We start from the raw sequence: 10885 nt of genomic DNA, 5'->3' as shown, positions 1-10885 counted from the left end.
AACCTTACCACAATGAAAATAATACATTCATACCCAACTTTTATAATAAGAATAAAACCCATTTAAGTGTCCAGAAATCTACTTCTCAGTTTCCCATTCATTTATGGAAAATATTCCTCCCCTGTGGCATTAAGTGTGGGGAAATCAGTTTGTTTCTAAAGAAACAGTTCAGCACACAAGGAAATTGTTTACTTTTGGTCCATTTGTCTGTCAGCTTAAGGACAATTATAGTGCCTATAATCAGTCCAAAAACCCAACACATAAATTAAAAAATACATTTATTGGTTATTTCACTCTAAAACTGGCATAGCTTTTCCGTCCTCTTTCCCTGCATTTTCAGCTTGGGAATCCACTGTTGGTTTGGTCTCTAAATGCTCAGTATCTTTGTGATCTTCCCTGACAACCTCAGCAACATCTGCTTGGCTAGGCTTATTCTCCCCCTGGTTCATGATTTCAGGGGTCACTTGATCCAAGTCTGGTTCTAGAAACTCAGTTTGTACTTCCACTGGCATCTGATTTACCTGTTCAACATGCAGCTCCTCTACACGTATTTCAGTATCTTTTTCAGTCAGAATTCGACCCACTTCTAGATAACTCACCTGGACCTGCTCTGGACGCTCACTGATATGTGAATCATGCACTTCACTATCCTGGAGCAGACCTGAATGGACTTGTCCCACAGTCATTTGTGCTGAATCTACCTGGACCTGGAGCAATGGCAGCACATGTACCTTCCTAACTTGATCTATAATAGTCATCGATGTCACAGATTCAGTTTGCACATGTATTTCTACAGAAAGAATTTCTTCAGTTACTAGATGTTCTGAAATATTGTATCACTGCAATGCCTACTTAGTTTTTTTCCTTGCATAAACCACAAGTCACATAAAGTACAATGGTTGAGTGTATATCTGGTGTGTATTACCAAGTGATCTTTGAATTGGTCCCAGCTGTTAAACACACTATTACAGATCTGACATTCATAAAGCTTTTTTCTTCCCTTTTGTGACCCCATTCCAGTTTGGCAAGCAGTCAGGTGACATTTAAGTGTGCTATTCTAGTGAATCATTCATGACAATTTGGACGTTCAAAAGATTTTTCACCTGTGTTTTCAAAGATGCTCTTTAAAATGTCCAAAGTGGTCAAACTGTTTCTCACAGTACTGACATATGTGATTTTTCCCCCAGTTCTTTGCTTCTTACTGACTGTACTTTTCTCAAGGTAGAAACACTTGAGGTGCAGTTTCCATGTGTTCTCCCAAAGATACCTTTGATTGCATATTTCACACTTGAAACTCTCAATGGAGTGAGAGTTCATGTGGTCCTTCTACCTGTTTGCTTGTGGAGTCAGATGAACAGCCATCTTCTTCTTTAAACTGCCTTTTCTATCACCTTGGTGGTACTTGCTGTTAATATCTGCCAACAGTGCAAAAGCAGAATCATCAGAGGAACCTGTGCTCTGAATGTACTTTACGGACTCCTTGACAGGAGACACCTCCTCTATTGTTTCAATGCCTTCCTCTTCCACTTCAATTGTGCTTTCAGCAATCTCCACCTCAATTTCAATGGGTTCTGATTTGGCAGATGGCAATGACTCAGTGATAACATTTGAAGTTTCAGCAATCTTTCTCTCTATTTTGCCTCACTTTTTCCTGTAGTATTTTCCTCCAGTGGAGCTGAATTTTCTTTGTTCCTGACTTCCAGGGCTTCACTGGCTTCTAGCATTTGTAGAAACTCTGCTGTCCATACATCACTGGCTCTTCTCTTTGTATCATTAATTTTGCTGTTTACGCAAACTCAATTAAATGACAAAAGGCCATTTTACCAACACCATCTATCTCCACCAAAGGTTCTTGAGTAAACACCTGAAAGAATTTGTAAAAGAACTTACTGCAAGCAGCCAAAACAGCCCTGTGGGCCTTGAAATGGTGTCCAACAACAATCAGGGTGATATCTGTAAACCAGTCCTACACCACTGTTCATTCAATCGGTCCAAGATCAGGAAACTCCTGAAGGCATTCCATCATCTCTTCGGCCATAAGGCTGTCGGGTTGCTTCAGGGAAGGAGCCTTCACTGGGTGTTATGATGCTTTCTGATTTTGGTTTTCCATTGAAGAAGGGAGTTTGAAAGTTGTCGGATACTGTTAATGATGGTCTGCCCATATCCTACCTAATACCATGATTGTTTATGAAAAATATCTTTAATAAAGCTGAATACAGTTTAGCTTGGCAAAAAAATTAAATGGAAGGGTTAGAGACCTCAAATAGCTAAAGCCATCTTGAAAAAGAAGAAGAAATTCAGATGATTCATACTTCCTGATCTTAAAACTTATTACAAATTCACAGTAATCAAAATAGCATGGTATTGGTACAAGGACAGACATAGAGAACCATGGAATCAAATTAGTAGCTCAAAAATAAACCCACATATTTATGTCCAACTGATTTTTGATAAGAAGGCAAAGACCACACAATAGGGAAAGGATAGTCTCTAACAGATGGTGCTGAGAAAACTGGATCGCCATCATTTGTTAAAAAAAAAAAAAAAAAAAAAAGGAGGATCCATATCTCATGCAGATACAAAAATCAACTCAAAATGGATCAGATCATAATATAAAAGACAGAACTATCAAACTTCTAAAAGAAAACATTGAAAGGCATCTTCATGACCTTGCGTTAGGCAATGGATTTTATAATTTATACCCAAAGCACAAACAACAAAAGAAAAACTAGATAAATGAGATCTCATCAAAATTTAAAACATTTGCTCCTCAAAGGACTTTATCATGAAAGTAAAACAACGTACACCATGGGAGAAAACATTTGGAAAGCATATATCTGATTAAGATTTAATATCCAGAATACATAATAAAATCTTTCAACTTGACAAACAACCCAATTTTAAAAATTGGTAAAAGACTTGACTAGAATATCTCTCCAAATAACATATAAAAATGGCCAGAAAGCACGTGAAAAGATGTTCAGCATTATTAGCCATCAGGGAAATGAAAATCAAAACAACAACGAGAAGCCATTTCACATCCATTAGAATGGGTGATATTTAAAAAATGGAAAATAAGTGTTGGAGAGGATGCAGAGAAATAGGAATGTTCATTCATTACCAGTGGGAATGTAAAATGGTAAAACCACTGTGAAAGATATTTGGCAGTTCCTCAGAAAGCAACTATAGAATACTATATGACCCTCACTACTAGGTATATACCCGGAATAACTGAAAGTAAGGTCTCAAATACATATTTTCACACTGATATTCACAGCAGCATTATTCACAATTGTGAAAAGATGGAAGCAGCCTAAGTGTCCATCAGCCAATGAATGGACAAACAAAATGTGGTAGATACATACAATGGAATATTATTCAGCCATAAAAAGGAATGAAGTCCTGATACATGCAATGACATGGATGATCCGTGAAGACATCATGCTGAGGGAAATAAGCCAGACACAAAAGGACAAATACTGTATGATCTCACAGTTTTGAGACAATTAGAATAAGCAAACTCATAGAGTCAGAATCTAGAATATAGATTACCAGGGGTGGGAAGGATAGGGAATGGAATTTAAGGCTTAAACTTCATAGGGTTCCTATTTGGAATGATGAAAATGTTTTAGTAATGGTTGACGGTGATGGAAGTACAACAATGTGAACCCAATTAACAGCACTGAAATATATATCTGAATATGATTAAAAGGTGAAATGTTAGACTGTATAGATGGTAACAGAACATTTTTTTTTTTAAATCCATGGAACTACACTACACAAACTATGAACCTTAAGTTAAACCATGGATTTTAATTAATAGTACAATTATAAAAATGTTCTATCATCAATTGTAACAAATAGTCCATCCAATGCAAGGTGTTGGTGGTGGGGTGGTGTATGGGAATCTTGCATTTTATACATGATTGTTTTGTGAACCCACAACTATTCAAATAAAGAAATTAATTATAAACTACAATAAAACCTACCCATTAAAGAGGTTTAGATGCATTACTGTCTCCTTCAGCAGATTTTTATAGCCCCACCCCCACCCCCACATTCAGCGAATAAGAAGAACATTAATTCAGACATGTTCCCTCATGCTGCATAGCACAATGGTTAGCAGGCCCTGGAGGAAGGGGGAAACTGTGTTTTTAGGACAATTTCCCCCTCCCTCCAAGGAAGGAGCCAAAAAGACACTCTCCTTTGTGCTTTCCCCAGTTAGCTTATAGGCAGCAACCCCATGCACCAAAAGTGCAGACTTGTGATTTTGCACAAAGCCTGATTTGTTACCTTGTCTTTGTTTGTGTTCACACTCCTCTTCTGAAGTCATATACAACCCAGTCATAGCTATATGAAGCCCTCTTTGGTTACTTGAACCCCAGCCCTTGGACAATCCTGACACAGCTTTAGTCCAGCTTGGAAACATCTGGGTCAGTTTCTAAGATGCTTATGAGACACACAGACATTGTATGATAAAGCCTGACCAAGCCCTTAAATGTGCCCATCGATTCTGCCAGCAGGAGCTTGTTTGAGTATTGGGCTCATGAGGCCAAGGCCTCCCACATTCTCACTTCTGGAGGATTTCAAGAGAGAATACTGGTTCGGGTCTCTAGGATTCACAGGAAATTCTCATATGGGCATTTAGCACAAATGCTACAGGAGGAAAGTTCCTGTTTTAGATGAAGGACTCAAATAATCCCTCCTCTACGTCCCCACATAAGATGCCAACAATCCATATATCTATGATAAATGCCATCCTTCCATGCAGCCGATTTCTCAAGCTTGGCTAAGGCGCCAAGACAGGACGAACACAGACTGTTCAAGTAAAAGTGAGGCCCTCAGAAGGGTTAATGGAAAGTTTCACTCTTCTCTGGTATTGGATGGTCAGACTTTTTTTTTTTTCACACAGAGAACAAGAGAGTGAGGATTTCTCATCTGGACTCTCCCCATCTTTAAAGCCCATCCCTCAGAATTATCTTTAAGAGGAAACCACCCTGAATGAAGCCTTGTGTCACTCAAGTTACCAATATTCTTTGCTTCAGACCTGAATGGAGATCACTATGTAAAGTACGCAACTCAAAAAAATTTTTTTAAATGGGCAAAATAAAAACTTGGTAGATTATTCTTTATGCTCCTGTGCTCATCAGCAACACCAACAGTGAGGGAGCTCTGGAAGTTACAAACAGAATGCAGAAATACATAAATAGTCTGAGCTATTTTCAGCCAAGGGACAATCAAGTAGCAATTTCCTGACATTGTGCAAACTCAGGGCTCCAAGGTATGCCACGGGAGTGGACTGATTGCTTGCCTTTGGGAGGCTTTCTTCCTCTTTGAGAAGAAGCTGTAAGATAATCGGCACACAGCTCTTTGGAGCCTCGAAAAAGTCCCTCTATAGCCTGGTTGTGTATTGTTGACATAGCTCCTCAAGGAAAGCTAACAAGAAGGTATAAAATTATATGGCTCACAGCCCTACTGAACTTCAGTGTTCAGGAAATCAAAGTGCTGAACATTATAAAAGGCATAGAAATAAAATGAGAAGCATTCACAGCAGTGTGGATTCAAACCCTGACACTGACACTCTTCTCTGACCAGCAATTTTTTTCAGGTCAGATCTGAATCAAAGAAAGTGGTGTACTTAAAGTTCATGTAACACTGGGTAATCAGTGTTTCTAGAATGATCAGACAAATACCAGCACTCTGTCAAGCTACTGTGCTACTTGCCATCTCCCCCAGGTTGTCTCCAAAAACAAGTCAGAAAATTTATGTTGAGGATTCCTAGGAAGGGAATTTGCACTGTGATACTTAATTGTAAGAACCAGCTATTTAGAGACCTATAAAGAGAATTTTAGATGTATAGGGGGAAGGAAAAAAATGCTGTTAAAAACTTGTTTGATGCCATTTCAACATTCAGAATTGTATACTTAACTTATAGACAAAAGGACTGAGACCCAGTAAAGCGAAGTCTTGTACTCAAGGACATAGAATTAAAGGAAATCCAGAAAATAAATAGGAATGAAATGAATAAAGTTGATTATTAAAAAAACACCCACCAGAATGACCTAAAATGAGAAAGGGAACTAACACCAACTGGGGGTAATGGCATAGAACAACTGGAACTCTCACATCATACACTGCTGGTGGGAGGATAAATTGGTACAACCACCTTGGAAAACTATTCCATGATATCGACCAAAGTTGAACTCATGCCCACTCTATGACCCAGGATTTCCACACAGAAATGTGTAAATGTTCACTAAAAAGACATGTACCGGAATGTTCTTAAGTGGAATATTATGCAGTGATAATAATGAAAAACAACTATACACAGCCATATGGACAAATCTTACTTATTGCTGAGTAAAAGAAGTCTGAAACAAAAGATTACATGCTGTGTAATTCCATTTATAAAGTTCAAAATCAAGCATAACTAATCTGTGATGTTAGACATTAAAAGAGGAGCTCTAGGGGAACTGGTAATGTTCAGTTTCTTTAATCTGAGAATTGTTTACATGGATGTGCTCATTTTGAGACAATCCATCAAGCTGAACACTTAAAATCTGGCCCTTTTTCTGTATGTATGTTACATACAGAATGTTTATTTTGAAAATTGATGACAGAGATGGTGATAAATATAGAAGATATAGGAAATTCATCCCACATAAAATTGTTACTAAACATGCTACTACAAGAATTCAAATACTGAACCAGAGAAAAATTTCCAGAAATAAAATTAAACATTAAATTTTTCAGATAAAAGGGTGGTAATGCCCCCTCCCCCAACAACAAAAAAGAATGTCATGGTCTTGTCCTACCACAGTCATTGAAATTCAGGGTTAAAAAACCACTTTGAAGACTTCTGGTAATGTCCTACTGAAGACAACTAATAGAAAAAGAGGACAAAATACTTTTTTAAAATATGCTGGAAGACATTAAAGAACTAATAAGATAGTAAAGAGTTACAACCACAAGATCAGGGAAATGTCGAGATACAAGGTGAGCCCTCCGTGAAAAGGCACTTTTTTGTTTGCATTTTTCAAATCCAGATAAGGCAATGGAGAGTGCTGGCAATGTTCTATTTCATGACCTAAGTGAAGGATGCATAGACGGTTATTTCATATTTTGTGGATCTTCCATATGTTTGTTGTACTTAACAATAAAATGGTTAAAAAGGAAATAACAAACCAACATTCAAGCAGAAAAAGAACAAGAGCTGATCCTCAGATTCATCCAAAGCAATATGATCAAAGCCAGAAAACAGGAGGCAAGCAGTTCAAGTGTTCTGAGAGAAAAATATTGCACAGGTATTTCTTCAAGTATAAAGTATACAAGCAACAGACAGATATTCTCTTGCATGCAGTAACAGAAAATCATACACTTGTGGATTTTCTTGCAAAAACTACTAAAGGATGAAATTCTGCCAGGAAAGAAATATATCAAAATATGGACAATAGGAAGGGAGGAGCCATAAAACAAGGACTAACGGTTAGCATTAAATTTGTTTAAATTCAAAACTTAGTTCAAGCAACTGTGAGAACTATGAGATGACTGGTTCCTTTAATTTCACTTCAAATATATCTCAGCTAAACTGAAGGGTTATGTTTAATATGCTTAGTAAAATAGCATGTGCTTTATAATCACAATCTTCTTTCTCTCTCTCCCTCCATCCTTTGCCCCCTCCTTTATAGCTGTATATATTAAGAAAGAAACATCTAGAATTGTGTTTACCAAATATTTAAAAAGGTAGTTTCTGGGTAGTGGGATTTTAGATGATTTTTCTCTTCTTTGCATGCTTTGTTTAACTGTATTTTTTATTTTAAAATGAGCAAATATATTTACGAAAAATTAGTTATTCTTTCAAAGTAGAGAAAATAAAGTGGGGACAATAAAAACAAAAATAAAGTATATACACAAAAGTCAGGTAAGAAAATGTGTTACCCTTAGAAACACTGAAGGAGATATTTAAATGTCATCAGCATTCAATGAACGCATAATGTGGCAATCAAAATAAAAGACAGCTTGTAAATTATGCATATTTTAATTTTTCAACTGTTTATTCCTTTCAAATATTTATTTCTCCCTTTAAAGCAAACACATTCATTCAGGAGTCTAAGATAAAAATGGAAGAAAATTTTATAACAAACTTGGTTTAAATTTCATGTTTGAAAATCTATGTTCAACAGAAGGAAGAATCTACTGATAGCACAAAATAGTGCAAGATATGTTAAATGATTATAGTGCTACATACTTTTCAACTCAACTTCTATAAAACCAGAGCTTGTACCCTAAACTGATTCCCCACTCACCCCTACTCCACCCCCAGCTGCCATATTTCCATTCCTAGCACCACCAATTTCTTCTATTCTAGGCCAAAATCTTCATCATTTTTGATGCTCTCTTCTCCATTGCTCATGACATCTTGTCAGGAGCTGCTATTGTAATTGTATCTCTGAGAAACCAAACACATCTTCCATTCCATCCATTCCTATTGTCTCCAAAGTCAAGCCCTGATTACCCATCATCCAAACTGGCCACCTTTTTAGTCTCCTATTTAAGTTTTCCAGCTGTTAAAACAAATACCATACAATGGGTTGGCTTAAACAATAGGAATTGATTGGCTTACTCTTTCGAGGTTAGAAGTCCAAAACTGAGGCATCTTTTCAAAAATCTTTCTCCCCAAGGCTGTGGCATTCTGAGGCTGGTTGCCAGCAATTCTTGGTCCTTGGCTTTTCTGTCACATTGCAATGCACATGGCAGTATCTTCTCCTATCTCTTCTGGATTCACTTGACTTCTAGCTTCTAGCTATTCCCTGTGGCTTCTCTCTCTGTGACCTTCTCTATAAGGCCTCCAGGAATAGGATTAAGACCCATCCTGATTGAGTTGGGCCACATCTTAACTGAAGTAACTTCATCAGAAGGTCCTATTTACAATGGGTTTACATGGACAGAATTGATTAAGATTAAGGACATGTTTTTCTGGGGTACATAACTCCAAGCTACCACATCTCCTTGCCTCTATACTCGCCATACTGATTCATTCCTTGATTTATTCATAAAGCCTACTATGAATGATCACTAGGCTAAGCCTGGAGAGACCACATAAACAAGTTTTCTGCCACCAATTGAGCTATAGTTCCACAAGGAGACAGGCAAGCAGGAGATATCTAGGGTACAGTGTAATCGAGGGAAGTGGAGTAGGGCATAATCCAGGCTGGGGGACTCAGAGAAGGCTCCTCCAAGAGTGACACAAGAACTGAAACCTGAAGCAGACAAAAGCCAAATAAAGAGAAGGGTACTATTTTGGATTGAGGACCTCCAGGCAGAGAGACCATGGACTTTTTGCAAAAATGTCTAGTTCTTACAATCTGAAGTGTTCAAGAAGGTAAGTAGAAAGAACAGAGAGGAGAATATTGTGGTAGTCCATAAGCCAGAGGAAGATCTAGGCCAGACTGAGGACACACCAACAGACTGCAGGCCCTCATCATTTCTAAGAGAATAAGAGAATAAATAAAAGAACACCTAATTGGTAAAAAACCTGAAATATAGACTGTTTTTCAAGAAGTGACACTGCATTGCTTCCAATTATGAAAAATAATCAAAAGAAAGTCAATAAAGCTTTGTAGACTTATTGTAATTATGTGATAAGTATTTTATATATTCAAAATCCTAATCTAACTAAGTAAATGAAGGTCTTATAAGTGCCAAAGTACTTCAAAACATTTCTCTCTTTGGTGGTTAAAGGAACTTATTGCAATTTTATTTTTCTTCCATCAATTCTGGCAAAGACCTGATCATTCAACATACTGTCATTGAGTGTTTCCTATGTGCCAAGCATGGTTGTTGCCGCTGGGGAAAAAGAAGGCTTAAAAGGACTCCACCCCTCAGAGAGGTTCCAATTCTGTCAATTTACGTAAATTATCACACATTCTGATTTAATGGAATCAAATGACAAAGTCAAAGTCAGAGTTTACTATCCAAAGATCTTAACCTTCACTCATGTGCTGAAGATACAATGATGAACAGAAGACAGTCACAGTCTGCTGAAGGTGACAGACTGGAAACATAACAGAAATCTGCTTAGAACTTCAATAACGATATGTACAAGACCCTAGGGCAGCAGAGCTGATGCATCTCAAGTCTGGGTATTCTAAAAGGCATCCCAAAGAAGATGGAGATGAGGTTGAATCTTGAAGAATGAGTTAGAATTTCTCAGGCAGGCAAGGGCAGGAAGGGCATTCAAGCTCAGGCTCAGAGGTTTGAAAAAAGAAACTCTCCACCTATCTTGACCACAGATGTGTACAAGAAGCACCTAGAAGGGCATGTCAGATCAAATTATAAACCCAGGGATCATTTTCCATTTTGCCTTTTGGAAAGTTCACTCTGGCAAGAGTGAGGAGTCAGGACAGTAAGGGATGAAATAGCAGGCAGAGAAAGCAGTTAGGAAGTGTTAAGACAAACCAAGTGAGAAATGATGAGAGCCTGAACTCCCTAAAGATGAAATGTTTGCACCTGGCCTAATACATATTTATAAAGTATTTGACTCCATTCTCTTTCAGTAGGGTCTGTTGATATAAATGGCAAACTTTAGAAGTGACTGAAATCAGATAACCTGCACTCTGAATTTCAACTCTTTACTTTCTGGTGAGACCTCTATCAGACAATAAGCACTGGTGAGACAGAGGACAAAGATTTAGTTGGCATCTGTGGCTCTGGTAAGCAGAAGAGTGGTTGCTAATCTGCTTTGCATCAATGACCACTGAGAATCTGATGAAAGCTATGGAGCTTTTCTCTGGAATATTACATATACACAATTTTGAGGTACCCAAGGTATGTCCAAGGGTGATCATGATTCAAGTTTTTGCATTTAATTAGAAGAGCTGGTGAG

General features: G+C 37.7%; 1 pseudogene; it reads right to left on the bottom strand.

Moving 5' to 3' along the window:
• Positions 1-290: 290 nt before the first annotated feature.
• Positions 291-1954, bottom strand: LOC119528023 (annotated as a pseudogene).
• Between the last annotated feature and the right edge of the window lie 8931 nt (positions 1955-10885).

The sequence above is a fragment of the Choloepus didactylus genome, chromosome 1 (assembly GCF_015220235.1).
Source record: "Choloepus didactylus isolate mChoDid1 chromosome 1, mChoDid1.pri, whole genome shotgun sequence".
NCBI lineage: Eukaryota > Metazoa > Chordata > Mammalia > Pilosa > Megalonychidae > Choloepus > Choloepus didactylus.
Note: the sequence above shows the minus strand (reverse complement) of the source record. Positions and strands in the feature narration are given on the sequence as shown.